The sequence below is a fragment of the Drosophila suzukii genome, chromosome 3 (assembly GCF_043229965.1).
Source record: "Drosophila suzukii chromosome 3, CBGP_Dsuzu_IsoJpt1.0, whole genome shotgun sequence".
NCBI classification, from domain to species: Eukaryota; Metazoa; Arthropoda; class Insecta; order Diptera; family Drosophilidae; genus Drosophila; species Drosophila suzukii.
Window position 1 is genome coordinate 8,932,875 of NC_092082.1, and position 16,246 is coordinate 8,949,120.

At 38.4% G+C, this 16,246-nt stretch overlaps 1 long non-coding RNA gene across 1 annotated transcript in view; it reads right to left on the minus strand.

The window, feature by feature from the left end:
• The window catches only part of LOC108012258 (uncharacterized), a 30,350-nt gene that overhangs the window by 13,567 nt on the left and 537 nt on the right, over positions 1–16,246 (minus strand). The gene's annotated exons all lie outside the window — the stretch shown is intronic.

Sequence of the window (16,246 nt, forward strand, 5' to 3'; positions counted from 1 at the left end):
GAAAACATTTGCCAGACAGACATGGCCCATTAATTTCACATCTCATCTCGCGGCAAAGAGGAGTTCGTCTTGAATTTATGAGCAACGAATCTGGTTTCCATTGCGACGATAATTATAATTTGGCTTTGTTTTGCCAATTTTAATATCTGACACTAATTGCCGCCACCGTTTTTGGCTCGAATCGATGCGATAATTGGTTGTGACTGGCCATCAATGGCCCGAATTAACTTGTTTACAATTAAAGTGTCATTAAGTCATTATCTATTGTGCGAAGTCTTGTTTCCCTGTTATTGTTATTTCGTTCCTTTTTTTTATTTTGGCAATTTTTGCAATGCGCCCTTGACACGAGGCCCGGGTCTTAGGGTCCCGAATCCGGGGTTCTCATCGAGAGTGCCAAAGTCAATATGCTCTCATGTGTCGAAAGGCGAAAGCAACCCCTGTCCTTCGTGTTGTTGCCATTTCAAATTGCCAATTATCGATGAATTTGCAAAAACACAAACAGACAGACAGACAGTCGAAAGGGGCGCGGCTGCCTTTGCAGCTTAAGCGGCTCTATAGCCCCTTTCCTTCCCATTTTCCTTTCACAATCCCCAGGTCCTGTCAATATTTTGCTAGTTCATTTTTTCGCATTAGGGTTGGGTCTTCCTTTCTGTTTGTGTGCTGAATTATGCAAATCAAATGGCACATATCGATGTCGGTTGCAATATTATTGCTGCAATTCAGCAGTTTAACCCCCTTTCAAAATGCAATCAACGTTTCGATTCGAGGCGGGGCTGCCTGGCTGTCCATTCAATTCAAGGAAGGCAAATAGAAAAGTTGCAAATAAATCCTGCCAAAGGATTACAGCTTGATTTGGTGAGTTTCAAATTGAATTTTGGTTGACAGGTTGCTTTGAGATACTTATGTTGGGGATCCTTTTTAAAATATTTTCATTTTATTTCAATAACAAGGATTAAAACTTTAATTGGTGATGAGAACTCTAAGCTTTTAAGACCTTCAGATACTTAACAGAAAGATGGAACATTTTAAAATTTTATTATATTGTTGCAAATAATACTAGAAATAAGATCCCAAATTTAGGCTTCAAAATATATAATAATTACAACTTGAGATTTTATTTTCCCATGAAAGAGTCTTCCTAATTTAAATGTACTTTTGGTAAATCTTATGTTGACATTTTGGGGTACAATTTTTTTTGGGTTATTTATTTACCCATTTCACCCGAATTTCCATAATATTATTCCCATATTTTCCCTTGACGAAAACCGTTAGAAAACCGTGAAAAACATGTCTGGCCTTCGCCCTATTTAATCTCCTCCTTGGCCATCCAACTGATTTTGAAATCGGAGACCAACGGCAGCTGGTTGAACGGCGATACCGCCACGCCCTGAGATTTACATATGACTGCGCCTGTCAATTGCCATTAGGCAGCCAGCGAAACTTTGGAGAAGAAATCAGAAGAATACAAAAAAAATCGGTTTTCTTAATAGATTTTTTTTTATAGATTTTTCTCGGGGACTTGAAAGGCGGCGCGGCGAATCGAACTGAATGGAAATGAAAGGAAACCCTAAGCAAACGGGGCAAGTCCTTTCGCTTTTAATTTTTTCAAGAAGAGAGTAAGAATTAATTCAGCATGGGGAGGGAATAAGAGTTGCGGCTGCTGCTATTTAACATTCAAATTACAAATCCTTTATTTTTTATGACGAGCTGAGATGAAGAAGGGTTCGGGCAGAACAAATCGTTTTTGCCCCTGAAAACCCTCCTTTGCTCATTGACTTCAGCCGCTCGAGCTGATGTCAGCATCCTCATCATGATGATGACGATGATGATGATTATAATGATGAACCCTCGTCCTGGGGTCCTTGTCTGTATTTGGGATGCAACTCATTTGAATATCTATCTCTGTGCGTATCTTTCGAATCTTGGCGAATGCGTGAGAAAATTGTCAGCATATTGATTCGATGATTATCAACAGTTATGCGCATATTTAATTGTCCTGTCCCCGCGGAATTTATTTGAATTTGTTGCATTTGCATTTGCATGCGCAGTTTGAGCTAAGTTGAAGTGCAAATACCTACCTTTTGTTTAAATATTTGAACAGCTTTCGGCTGATTGACAAGCCGCAAAAATTTTCACTAACTGCCATTTAGGCAGATGTTTCCTTAACTGGCAGCTCGTGTTTTGGGGTCACCTCTCCTGATTAGATGCGTAATTAGGCGAGGCGCGGTTCTGACCTTAAAAAAGGATCAAATGGTCGCCCTGCACACGCTGCTATCTAATTTGGTTTTTTCTCCACTCACTCTTAGCCTTTCTCCGCCTTTCCCTGGGTTTTTTCGATGCTTTTCCCACCCGCTGGTAGGTTTTTGGCACCAAACAAATTGGGGAGTTGCTCTCCATGCGGAGAAAAGACAACGTGATGGATGTGGTCCCCCTAGAACGCAACAAAACATGGGAAACCTCAGCACAGGGCACTGGGAAAAATATAATACAGTTATTAAAATATTTAAAACTACCAGATATTGTAGCTTTGCATTCATGAAATTTTCAGAAATTTATTTAGTTTGGCAGAAATATTTTTTATATTACTAAAATACTTTAGCAATATCTACAAATATATTGTAATTTTACGAGAATATTAGAGGCGTTTAAACCTGTGTGTTTATATATTTATATTTTTAATAATTTAAATATGATAGCATCTTCATATTCAGAATTTAATTTAATATTTTTAGATATTTTTTCCCAGTGCACTTCTAAAATTCCTAAACCAGACCGAAAGTTTCTCGTTTGGCTGCTTGTGGCATGCTCGCTTGTTCGGCTCTTTTAGCCCCGGCATTAATCAGTCGGTGGTGCGTCTGACATTGTCAGAGAAAGGAGAGAAATAGAGAAATAGACACCCGAGAAACGGAGAAAAGTGGTGGAGAAACGGAAGGGTGCCCGTCGGAGGGATCTACTTATTATTTCACTGTAATTAATAAAGATTAAACGCTGTGACACGGCTAGACTGACTAGAAGGGAAAACTCTCTAGTTGCCCTGCTCTGTAATTTTCAGCATTTTCTCGTTAGTATTTGCCTGATTTGTCCTGCTCGTGACAGTTGCCATATTTAAGCGAATAACAAGCGGCCAAAGATTAATGGCCAGAAGTCTGCTCAAAAGTTATAAGAAATACATTAAAAGATCCAAAAAGTTTAGAGTTTCTAAAAAAACGCTTTTTCCATTTAAAAAAATATACCCTCAACCATAAATATCGACTGATCCCATAAAAGCAACATAAAATCGTATTATGTTGATCATAAATTTTCAGTTGAAAGATCACAGCTCTGATCTTTTATGCATTTCATGACGGGATCAGCTTTCAGTTTCTTAGCCACAGTTTCTGTTTTTTTTTCAGCTTGCATAAAATTTGATAAACAAACTAATAAACATAAACTAAGATTAATGCATTCATATATCACTCAATGAACTCAAATTTGGGTCATCAAGTGCAGTCGGTCTGTTATTTTCCCTCTGTCTATGTAGGGGTTTGAGTTTCTATCTATGTTGGCGAGGGTGCCCCAATCGTACTTATGCTTAATTGCACTGGTAATTAATAATGTTATTTATTAGACAAACATGGGTTGCTCCTCTTTGCCTGGATGACCTCACCAGAAAAAAGTGTGTGTGCATGCACGGTGAGAAAAATTATAGGTAGTTATACGAAACTATATAGAGATAGTATTTAGTAAGAAATTTTGGGAAACTGTTTCCATAGCTGGTAATTAAGATCCTACATGATGCTAATCCATGAAAATTGATTTTAAAAAAGGTTAAGGTACTTTTAAAAAAAATTTAGCTCTATATTCAAATATTTTTTTTTAATAGTACTCCTAGAACATAGCTATTAAAAACCACTGAATTAATGAGCACCTTTGGTAATATATTTTCTCCGGGTGCCTTTGTGTGACTCGTGCTCCTCTCTAGATGTGTGTCATTAAGTAAATTAAGTAAATAAACATATGCCCGCGACCAGAAAGAGGGGGGGGCGAGTGGTGCAGAGGGAGAGGGCAGATCGAGTGAGTGAGAATGAGCGACTTTGGGCATAATTAATTGCCAGTCAGCCGTTGGCCTCGTTGAAGTTGAAGTTGAATTTTACCCCCGCCGAGGCAGACATCTGCCACCGACTGACCCCCCAAACTACCCGCCACTGTCCGGTTTTATCTTTTCCGAAACGCGTTAGTTTTTGCGCCCTTTAACTTTCGGCTAAATGAAGTGACCAGCACCGAAACTCCTTTTTGGCCTTATGCGCATTTCAACGCCTTCATTTGCATGCGTTTTATGGCTTAATAGTGCCCCGCCTTATCTGTTGCAAATTTTCAGTCAATAGATTACCGATAAGCCCCCCGTACAACATTTGCATTTCACTTGCGCCCCCTCTGAAAAAAGGGTCCCAAGAGTAAAAAAACGAAAAACGAGTTGGAAATTCCTTGGGGGCTTTGCCAAAAAGTAAAGGTAGAAAGTTGTGTTCTTTTTCAGCTCTTGTTGCTTTTTCAGCTTGTTTTTCTGGCCGTATTGCTTTGGGGTTTTTGTATTTTTATTTTTTTTTGAGACAGCTTCCGCGTAGTCTTTTCTCAACCTTTCCTCGGGCCATGTCTGCATCACCTCATCAAGGGCAGCTGGAATCTTATGGATTCGCATCGGCACCTCCAATTCCAGTTTTCAGTTTGTAGGGCCAAGCAAATTGAGACACAGCCCGACTTTCGTCTGAAAAGACGTTTAATTTACTTTTATTGCACTTGCACGATTTAAAGGAATTATTTTCGGATCGCTTCTGTTCTTTTCCCTGAATTTTTAGGTAGGATGGCAAACGATATCTTTTTTTAGACTTATTGAAACCACTAGAAAATTGAATTTAAATTCGTTGTTACCAAGAGTTAAACTTATAAAAAAAACCCATTTCCTATGTGTTTACGACTTTAATAATTTTATGAAACTGGTTTTTGGGCTACCTAAGCTGCAACATAAATTTAAAAAATATAGATTTAATAAAGGGTAATCTTTACCATTTCAAGTCATGGCCATAAACAATGAGATTTGATTCGCGGCAGTCATAAACAGACTAGTTCTGGCTGCATTCAACAGGCTTTCGGTTTTTATGGGCTCCGTGGCATTTCACAAAATGAAAACTCATTACCGATTATGCAAATAAAAGTCAGTTCACTTTGATTTTTCGTTGGAGGAGGGGGGTGACAAATGCAAAATGTTTGTCGCTCGTGCCGTGGCCCATAAAACCATAAAACCCTCTTGCGATCGATCAAGTATGAAGTGGAACTATTCGCGTTACTTAGATATATAGATAGCCGCTGATTTGTATCTGCAATATCTGCAATGCCAAACGAAGGAGTTGCTGTAATCGAAACTGTTTTGCATATTTATAAGCCTTTTTCTATATGGCTGCGATCTGTTTCTCTGTCCAGTTTATGTTAATTGCATGGGGTCTATGAAATTAATACTTTTTATCGCTTGCTCAATCGCCGCGAACTTGTAGCTCACATGTTAGCTGTAAATTAAGTTGACAACTTGGCGCTGCCGCTGACTTGGCTCTAAAAACTTGCCCCGGGCCACAATTGAAGTTGGCCAGGCAAATCAATTGAAAGTGTCCAAGAAGTGAGTGTATATATATTTTGCACAAAATATTATGCATTAATCTTGCTGAAACTTGTAGACTTTATTCTTAATGTGACTTAAAAAATCGATTTTCATTATCTCTATTAATCTAGATTTATATATCGATTTTTTCCAAATTACCATACTGTAACACTAAACTTTACGATTTTAATTAATCTCTATGCCACTAAGTCAGAATGAAAGTAGATAGAGGATTTTTAAGTAGGAATATTAGCTAACAATATATATAAAATATATTTTATATTTATATTTTAAATACATCTGACACTGTTTTAAAAAAAATATGAATTTTTTTGTCTTTCATTTTCAGATACTTTTCCACAAAAGACGCACCTGAAACTGGCTCATTCCTTTTGATTGCAGGAATGAAAAGTTGTCAAATATTTTTTCTGATCAAGCACTATTTAACGTATCCCCATCTATGACGACAGTAAAGTGCTGGAAATTTGTAGCCCTGCTTGGGCTTTATTTTCCCATTGAAGTCGCAGCTGGGGCCGCTCACAATGGCGACCCATCAATGCCCATCAAGTGGACATACGGGCACCGATATCCAGGGGGTATTCGAGTATATAGACTGTCCGTCAGTTGGTCTTCGTACACTTTGCTACGCAAATAGCCGTGGCTATTCAAACGCCAAAAGCAAAGCCACTGCCATTAGCTCGGACTCCGTTTGTTCGCTGGTTTCGCCAATGTTTGTCTACGCCTGGCTGCCTACACACTAAAGACAAGTCCCCATTCCCATTCACAGTACCAGTCCCAGTCCCATATCCAATCCCACTGCCAATGCCCCGCTGTCTTCTCTATTATTTAGCAAATATTTAGAATATTTGAGCAACAGCTAACGGAGACTGGCCACTTGACCACTTGGGCTACTGCACGCGCTTCGGCAAACAAATCATGTTTTTCTAGGGGGTATGAGTTGGAGGGACTTTGGGGCACTTCGAGGGGCCAGAGAACTGCATGTCAAAGTTTTTTGTTCGACCGTGTGTGTGCTAAACTTTCTATAAATATGGACATGACTTTGGCTAGTTTCAGCCAACAATATCAGCGTCATCGCCCACTGAGGCCAAGAAAAAGAAAGGCTTTCCTATATTGATTTTGAGGGTTTTATGAACGTGGAATATATCTAGAAATAATAATTATTATTCCAAAAAAAAACTTTTTAATTTAATCAACCTTTTATTTTATTGTTGAGGGTTTTATTAGCAAAATATAGATCTATAAATAATTTTTATAAAATAATTTGGTTTATATAACATATTATTATATCGTTTGTAAACTTTTATTTTGTTTATGTGGTATTTAATTATTAAATACGTTTTTTTTTAATTTGGAAATATTTTAACATATGTTTCTGCTATGGGTTACTGATTAAGATCATTTCAAAATTTTTAAGGCTAAGAAATGTCAGCTTTTTACTATCGCGATCACATGTTCTTCCCTAATGTGACCTGAAATTATTTATATAGGTTCGTTAAAGATCGAGACAGCTGGAGTTATCTGCTTTCCCTTCCTGACTATGCATAATTTAAGCGATGTTGCGTCCTCTAAATGACTTTTCTCCCAGTGTGGCCATCATCATTATCAACATCATGGACACATCGGCATGATTGCGGTCGTTAAAACCACCTGCTGTCTGGTATGCAGCGTCTAGCTGCCGTATTTTGGCCTTTAACCTTTTCGTCTTTCGTCTGGTTTCGGTTTTTTGGCCAAGCCAAAAGCGCAGGCTTGTAGCTTTCGGCTGGTCGAGCTGGCCATCTGCATATTGGCCGGGACTTTTGGGCTTGGGCCGGGCCCAAAAGCCGATGCGCCGAGCGGACTGTTGTTAACAAGCTTGTTAATAAATTACCAACAAAATGGCCATAAAATGTGCCAAGCATAAATCATGGCGCGCAATCTGTTCCTCCGCATACATAAATAAATAATAGCAAGTGTGGACACTACAACGAGACAACGCGACAATCCGACAACCCGACCAGGCAAAATTAGCGACAAGAAATACTATATATATAAATTCGAAATTGAAATTGATAGCGAAAACCAACAAAGCCACAGGCACCAAAAACAAAAGAAAAAATTACAAAAAAGAAAAAACAATATAGAAATCTAAGCGTAGCACACAGAAATTATGAAAAACTAAATAAATTCAAATGAATCAAATTGAATGGGCTAAAGCAACAGCGGCAGCTGCATAAATCAACTCAATTAGCGAGGTATTATAAGCTGATCACAGATTCGAAAATAAATGGAAGCCAGAAGTCACAAGGAGTTGTCTTGTGAAGTGGCAAAAAATACATTTCAATGGTTTCAATAATATGCTAAAGACTTTAGATATAGATTTTTTTTAAATATTTTTTTTTATGGAAATTAAAACCAATAAATAAGACTTTATTAGACAGCGGTATAAATTGTAACTAGTTTAATGTTTCTAGTATCTTAAAGAACTAAAGTATAAAATATAATTACCAAGCTACCGATATCAATTTTAAATTCAAATTTGTGCACTATAAAACTTTTTATATGATACTTAATGAACCAATTTTAGTTATTAGAGCTAAACTGTTGGTATATTAAAAGAAATTGAAGAAATTTTAATTGTTGTACATTTCCATAAAACCCCGATTCCGTATAAAATAAACCATCTTTTGGCCAGGTGGCAAGACCCTAATGCATTTTTTTTCGGAGCCCCCGAAGGCATCTCATCATCATTGTGCGGTGCTTTGGGTTTTGTCTCAATTTTATGGCTGCGGCTCATTTCGTGTCATAAAAAAGCGTTTTCAACACATTTTTTAACGACAAGTGCCGTCCAACAACGGCAACAATGGAGAATGTGGCCAGCATTTGCAGCTTTTTGTGGCCCAAAGGCGTTGGCGTTCGCCATGGCAACTGCAGCTATAAAGAGGGGTTCATAATGAACAAATTATAATAATGATATGGGGGGCGCTGGGGATATACATATGTCACTGAAACGATCGCCGGCAATTCAAATGCCATGCAGTCAACGCTTTCATTTAGCCAAATATACTGGCATCTGCTTGTTTTGGGGTGTATCTGATTTGGCTAGTTGGTTGTGCTTAAATTAGTGGAAATCGGTTTGAATTTATAATGCCAGGCGATGTGAGGCAACCAAAAGAGACAAACACAAAACAGACGCCATGTCATGTCAGATCATTAAGAAAATATGGTCAAAAATGTTTCAATTAAAAGCAGAGGAAAAAAAATACTCAAGCTGAAAGGAAACTCACAATCAGAAATTGTAGGCGGACAAGTTTCGTTTCTGTTTCTATTTTTTTCTTGTGTTTTTTTTTTGCTATAAATTGTGTAGGCTACTTTACTGTCAAGTCATTAATGACAGCAACAACAATAGTGATCGCACGGCGGCAAGTGAATCATTAGGAACAAAAGCCAAGGGTATAAACTATAGAAAATGAGTATTTCTAAACAGCTTTTTGTGGGTTTTTTATGGCCTCAGATCCCGCCTCCTTGCCGGATTGATCTGTTGGGAAATTTGTTCCACGACTTTCTATCATAAACAATTTCCATTTGGCATATTTTTATAGCGTGTCGTTAATTAGTTGACTTAAATATAAAGTATACCTACACTTCAAGAGATTTTCAACTAATTTGAATATCATGTATTTTAATTAATTCGTTATTTTTTATTTGATCTGGTTTTTATTAGAGAAACTGTGGAGTATAATTAAAAGTGTTTAAATAAAATACGGTTTATTATTGCTATTGATTTAAAATATGTTATACTGCTTTATAGGATAGCAGAAAATGTAGACATACAAACGTATAAAATTGAAATAAAAAGCCAACTTTAGAGACTCTTAAAATACCTTTGAGCTTGGGTATCATTAGACGCTTGGCCCGGGGTAAAAGTTGCGTTGGCCCGACTTTATTCAAGGTTAAATCTGTAATTGACTTATCAACCCACTCATTTTATTTTCAATTTTGTGTTCAACCGCAACGCTGGCTAACGATTTTATAAGCGCTTTTAAAACCGCTTAAGTCAAAGCCCGAACGAAACTAGCAAATGAAACTATTTTATTTAACTTATTTTGCACATGCTTTTAAGACCGACTAAGCCGAAAAACGCTGTGCTGTTAAAACCGCCAAAAAGTCTGATCATCGCGCTGTTTAAACCGCTTAAAACCCCCGAAAACTTTTTGTTTGACTACGGTTTTTTTTTGGGTTTTTACTTGTTTTTGGCCCGTCATGCCCCAATGGTTTGTGTCGGGGCATCCGACACCCACAACGATGCCGGCGGGCCATAATGGAAAAATAAATCTTCGATATTGTTGGTACGGTAACAACGCGGCAGAAGTTAAGAGCCGTGTATCTCCAAAAAGCCAAAGCTGAGAACCGAGTTTGAAAAGGCGTTAGATTCGTTGCGGGCGCGCGCGTTCGTCGTATTTTTTTCCTCATCTCCCTTATTTTTTTTTCTTTTTCACTTGCTCACATCAAAGCGTCAAAAGCCGCTAAGCAAAATGCCCACACTTGGCCAACAGCACAACATAACAAATGCCTAATTGTCTTGGCGGCACTCGTAAAACCTACAAAATTATTACGGCTGCAAGAGAAGACGGCGGAAAAAATACAGAGGTAAAGAACCCAAAAAAAATAAAATAAAAACAACATATAGCCGGCTGAAACAAACGCGCCACTTCACATGTTCTGACCAGGCCTAAAGCCCCCCTTAAAAAAAAGTGACAAAAATGCCAAAGGGTAAACTAATGACAGTTTAATTTACTCCCATTGCGATGAAGTGTAACGACTCTCAAAACTCAATTAGGCATAGGCCATAGTCCCCATCTCTATTTTGCGATTAATGTATTCTGGACAGCACAGGTCAATGAAATGATGACAGAGTAGGATGCTTGTTTGAGGTTCAAGATTCTTATAACCCATAACTTTTTCATTGAGGATTAAAATATTTACTAAAAATATTTCAATAAACTGCAACTCCTTATTTAATTCAAAATTTCTAGTTAAGATATTTTTAAAAGTTTTTTAAGGCAATTTTTTCTTTTAATTTTTATTGTTTTTTTAACAATTGAAGTCTAACGAAGTGAGTTCCTTTGGTCTTTTTTAGGTTAATAATATTTTTATCTATCCTATCCCAATATGAACTGCCATATTTTTCCCCTCGGCTGTAAGTGTGTCTCAGGTAGTATTTGGCACTTTGGCCAAATGCCGCTCTAATGTTCGATGGTCTACATATATAGTATGTAGTCCGGTTTGAGTTCTCCTCTTGCGGGGCAGGTGCAATCCAATGCATGGGTCTGGGGATGGGTCACGACTTAAAAACGCATAATTTCCGGGCTTTATGAGCCGCTCTATTGGTATCTGCCTGCAGCCATCTCTCTCTGTCTCAATTAATTCGCCTAGTTTATGTTTATGACATTGGCTCTACGCATATTTCTGGGTCATAATTTATGATAAGCGCGGCTACGATGGGTTGGCAAACTCCTTTTCGGTGCCGCATTCTTTATTATAATGAACTTTTACGCAGTGCGTATCTCATAGATACAAAACTGCATAAAGGTTAGTCCTTCTCCCTTCCCTTGCATGAATTTATGTTATTAGCCTCGTAATTTCGTTGGATATTATTATTGCATTTATGTTTCGTAGGCGCTGGTCCTAATGAGTTTTTCGCTCTACGTAGCCGCATCTTCAACGTCCCAAAAGTTGCCGTGTTTGGGTTGTTGTTCTTGAAATTTATGCATTGCCATTGTTTTCCCTGGCCAAAGTTGTTTTGCCGGTGGGCGGTTGTTGCACTACAGTTTCCGTTGCGGTTGCCCCCAGTTGGCCGCCTTTAGTGGCCCAACTCGATGGCTTCAGAACGCCCATCACCCGGCAGTTTGTCAATTGTGTGGGTTGTCCGGGCAAGTGCCACAAGTCGTCTCAGTTTCGCTCCAAGGAGGCTGGCACATCCGAAGGATGCCCCTCGACTGGCAGCGGGCTAATTGGGCTGCGGCGAGCATTCGAGATACAGTTTAAGATGCAGACTGGCGCAGGAGAGATACTACCTTGAGTAGTGAAATATACGCTTTGGCAAGGAATGAGGAGTGAAATAATCTCTTTTGAGAAACATATAAGATGCTTTTTAGGATGGTATAGGTAGAAAAATATATTCTTTCCGAGCTGAGAAGTAACATATACAATTTAGGTGGAAGTTAGAGGAAACAGATACCTTACTTAGAGAATTACATAAGTTGGTGATAAAATAATGAGTAAAACAGTTTGCAGATATTATATTTAGAAAGCTAAGATATGTTGAATTAAATTTTATTGAGCATGTGGCCTAAAAGTAGTATAGAAAATATATCCTAAGCTTTAGGTTGCCTTTTATTAAACATTTATCCTGATATTCGAATAAAAATAGATTTTCCCTTTGGTAGGATGGAATATATAAGTTTCGAAGAAACGATTAAATAGTTATTAAACACCGCATTCCACCCTGGTGCTTGCAGGAGACTTCTAAGACACCTCCATTTTATCATCTTATAATATAGAATAAATATTCCACCGACCATGGTTATAAATCTCTTGGTGATCATATTAAAACATTTGAATATCTAAAAAGAGGTCCCCTTTCACAGCGTGAACTTCGAAGAGAGCCAACCGCAAGATATGGGAGGCCCCAGATGCCCTTTCCCAGCGATCCCTAACTATCCTTTCACTATCCATCAAACGTCTGAGTTCACCGTCAACCGCAGAGCAACGGCAATCCATCAATCGACCGAAACTTGTCATGCTCCAATTTGGAATGCTTTTCAATGGCACCTTTTAAAGCGGTCGGCGGCTGGCTACTCCCTACCGCCAGGGAAATTCAATTAGAAGACAAAGAGGTCCCGATACGATCCGCTCGGCATTCTAACTAAATAGCATTCACCTGTCCGGCAGAATAACTTCACACACCGAAAAAGAATAAGAAGATACAGATACAGATACAGAGATACCCTAACCGCGAGCAGCTGTCAATATCTGTTGGCGCCAAACGAGAATTCTTTTCGTGGTGGAGTCAAAGATCCATGGCCATCCATTAAATGCCTACCGTCAAATCATAATTCATTTTTCCCCTGTCTGGCCAGCTCTCTAGGCCCCCGATGATGATACTCCTCGGCTATTAGGCACCGACCACTCCTAGACACGCAGCCTTGGGGCACAGACCATAAAGCCATTTTTCCAGGTGAGAGTGGGGCAGGGGCAGGGGCAGGGGCAGTTGAACAGGTACACGGGTTACTACAGGTACTATTCTCCTAGGTAGAGAGTGAGATATACCTACGATGCTGCGGCAATCTGGGCTTGGGAATTTGCACCTTGCTCTGTGCGGATCCTCACTTATTCGGTTGCACAGCCCGAGGCGCTGGGAAAAACTCTCGAGTTCATTGATACTCTGTTGCAGCTCAGGTGCTCAATCAAATGCAATTAACAGCGACTAGAAAGGAGTGGGTATACGGGCAGCGAATATAGCGTATAGCCAGCAGAACGGAAGTTCGGCTCTTTGGCTGGATGTTGTTGCTATTGAAATGTCAGCTTGGGTTAGTCAGTCGACGAGCTCTACGTCTCATATCATTTGCATGGGCAAATTGGCTGGCCAGCGAAAAAAAAATGGCACTGCGAAAAAACTACAAGGAAATCAGAGGGGTTACAAGAAATCAAAAATGAGATTGGAAAAAAAAAACCCAACAAAAATGTATTATAGAAAATGGTATATTTGAAGCTAGTATAGTATAATATTGGACAAAACATCTCAGTAATATAATACATTTATAGTCTCATATATAATGGCAATGATTTGGATTCGAATTTATATAAAAGATTTTTGGTAAGATGATTATAATATGGAAGTATACTTGCACATAAATTGTTATACTTTATTATAGATTTTTTTAGATCATTAATAAAAAAATGGATGGCGGAAAATATAAAGTTCTGAATTAATGATAATAAAAAAGGATTCATAAATAAATTATAAATTTTTATGTGATTAATAAATAAGATAAATGGAAGAAGCATTCTTATCAAATTTTAAAATAACCAACTTTATAGTTTTTTTATTTCCTAGTGTACCTTGTGCAGACAGAGCCAATCATATAGAAACAGATATAGCTAGAGCAACTTTGTCGTGTTTGCCAAATGCCAAAATCAAAATTTTAAAAAAAATAAAAAAGGTATAGAGGAAAACGAGAGAAAAAAGAGCTAAACACACAAATGCCAAAACTTTATTAGCCCGTTGACGCAAATTAACGGCGACCGCTTCCATTTCGCATTTCAAAGCGTCAAATCGCTCGTCGCTGATGTGGTGCAGAGTGGTTCAGGGTGGTGCAGGGTGGTGCCGGGTGGTGCTGCGGTGGTGCAAATGCTCTGCACTCAGACCAGTTCGCTGCCAGCAAAATAATTTGTAAATGTCAGAGCATTTTGACAGTTTGCGGTGATGTTTTTCAAATTACAATTTACAACAGCAAACGACAACAACAACGGCAACGACAACGCCAACAAGCCAAACGGCAAAAAGTTAAGCCCGAAAAAAGTGGTATATAAAATAATCAGGATATTTTTTGGGAATTTTTCCCCCATTTGCGTTCTTTTTGGTCAGGGGTTTTAATTCCACAAAAACATAGAAAGGCTGCAGGGTACTCCACATGGTATTTTTATAACCAGGCTTATGTGTCCTGTAATTAAACGACATTTTTTCCACGCCCAAAATCCCCGGACGAAACTTTATTCCTTTGGGTTATTTACACCAAATGTTTTCATAAATAACCGAAAACCAAAAAAAAAAAAACATCTCTATTTGTGTGCCGGACTCTAAAGCGAAACCAAATCTCGTAGGTCAACTTTTATTTATATTTTATGATCGGACTTTATGCATCAGGCCCCCCAACTCCCATGCATGGACTTTTTCATAGTTATAAACAAAACGTCGAACTGTTAACGACTCGCAGGCCCATAACTCAGACCATAAATTTGATGTTTGATTTTCATGGCCCGGTCAACAACTTGAGAAAAACTTTAAACTTCAACCAGGCGGGGCTTTGGTTTTTAACGACTCCTCAATGGCTGGGCAGATGGCTAATCTGTTAATGCGAGAAGAGCCCTGACTAGTGAAAGGTAAGCCACACTTTCACCCGATCAAAAAAAAAATAAAGAAGAAAGAAATGAAAAAGAGTCGCAAGTTGTCGGGCTTTTAATTTAATTAGCCGACCAGCATGTGACCCAAACTAATCAAACTTGGTTCGGGGTGTGGTCGTTGGTCAGTATTCTGTATTCAGTATTCAGTAGTAGTTTGAAATGGAGAACAAAAGTAAAGGTATAAGACTAGACTTGGCCGGGGGGGAAATTAACTTCCAGGTGGATTAGGGGCAAAAACGGAGAAGGGTTGCTGGCAAATGGCAAACAAATGCGATAATAGTTGGCAAACTCAATGGCTAGACAGCCAGCAAAAACCAACAGCACAACAACAATGAAATTGAAGAAAATTACACTAAATTGGCTTCAATTATTGTATTAATTTGGGTTCCGTGTTGCTTTCCGGCTTATCCCTTTTGGCCCGTTTTTCCTGGCCTTTTTTTTCTTTCTGTTTGCTCTATAGAGACCATCTCGGTGTGGCCCTGATCTGCAAGCAAACATTTTGTTTTCCTAACTTGACTCTGGCATCTTGATGAGGCACTTCTTCTTTGCCCGGCTTAGTTGAGTTATTCCAAGGCGAAATTATATTAGACAGTCCGCAAAAGTTTGCCATTGTCCATTGACGTTGCAATGGGAATGCTGCTGGTGTTGCACAGTGGAAAAATTGCCCCAAAAGTGGACAATAATTGGGGATATTTTCCATATGAAGTGGCATATAGAATTGACTTTTTTATTAATTTATTTAAAAGGTATTTTAAATGGTATATCATTATTCACAGAATATACCATGTGATCAAAAAACACAGTTAACTTTAAAGTTATATTTTTTAATTAAAGATTCCATGTTTAAGTGCATAGATACGCATTATATAACGTCTTAATATTTTTTCTCTCTGTATTACTGCAACTGCAGTTGTTGCTGTCGTGCAGGAAGCCTCTTCTTGACTTGGCCAAGAGGAAACTGGCGATTATAGTTCGTAAACCCGTAGATGCAAGTATGTGACTGGCTGGAGCCAAGTCTTATTTTTTTTTTGAGAAATAAAAAAGGCAGCCGGAAGAACTTCATTGCTTGACATCTGCTAGGAGTGTGTTTTTCTTACTCCACCCTTTTGTTTTTCCCTCAGGTAAATTGTGATTCTGGTTGGTTGGCTTTAAAGAGTATGGGATATGCTAAATAAGTATCTCATTTTATTTTGGGATAATAGGTTTTTAAACGACCCATTTACTATGAACAAAGTTTATGTAATTATCCCAACTAATTGCTTGAAAACTATTCACGAAACACTTTTCCACCCAAATTAACCCAGAAATATATATGGCTAAAAAACGTTCGGCTTGTTAAAGAATTTATTTGTCTCTCCCGAGTTCATCCCATGAATTTTCATTTGAATTTTATTTATTTGCCAGCCAACTTTTATCATTTGGCATGCAAAAAACTCT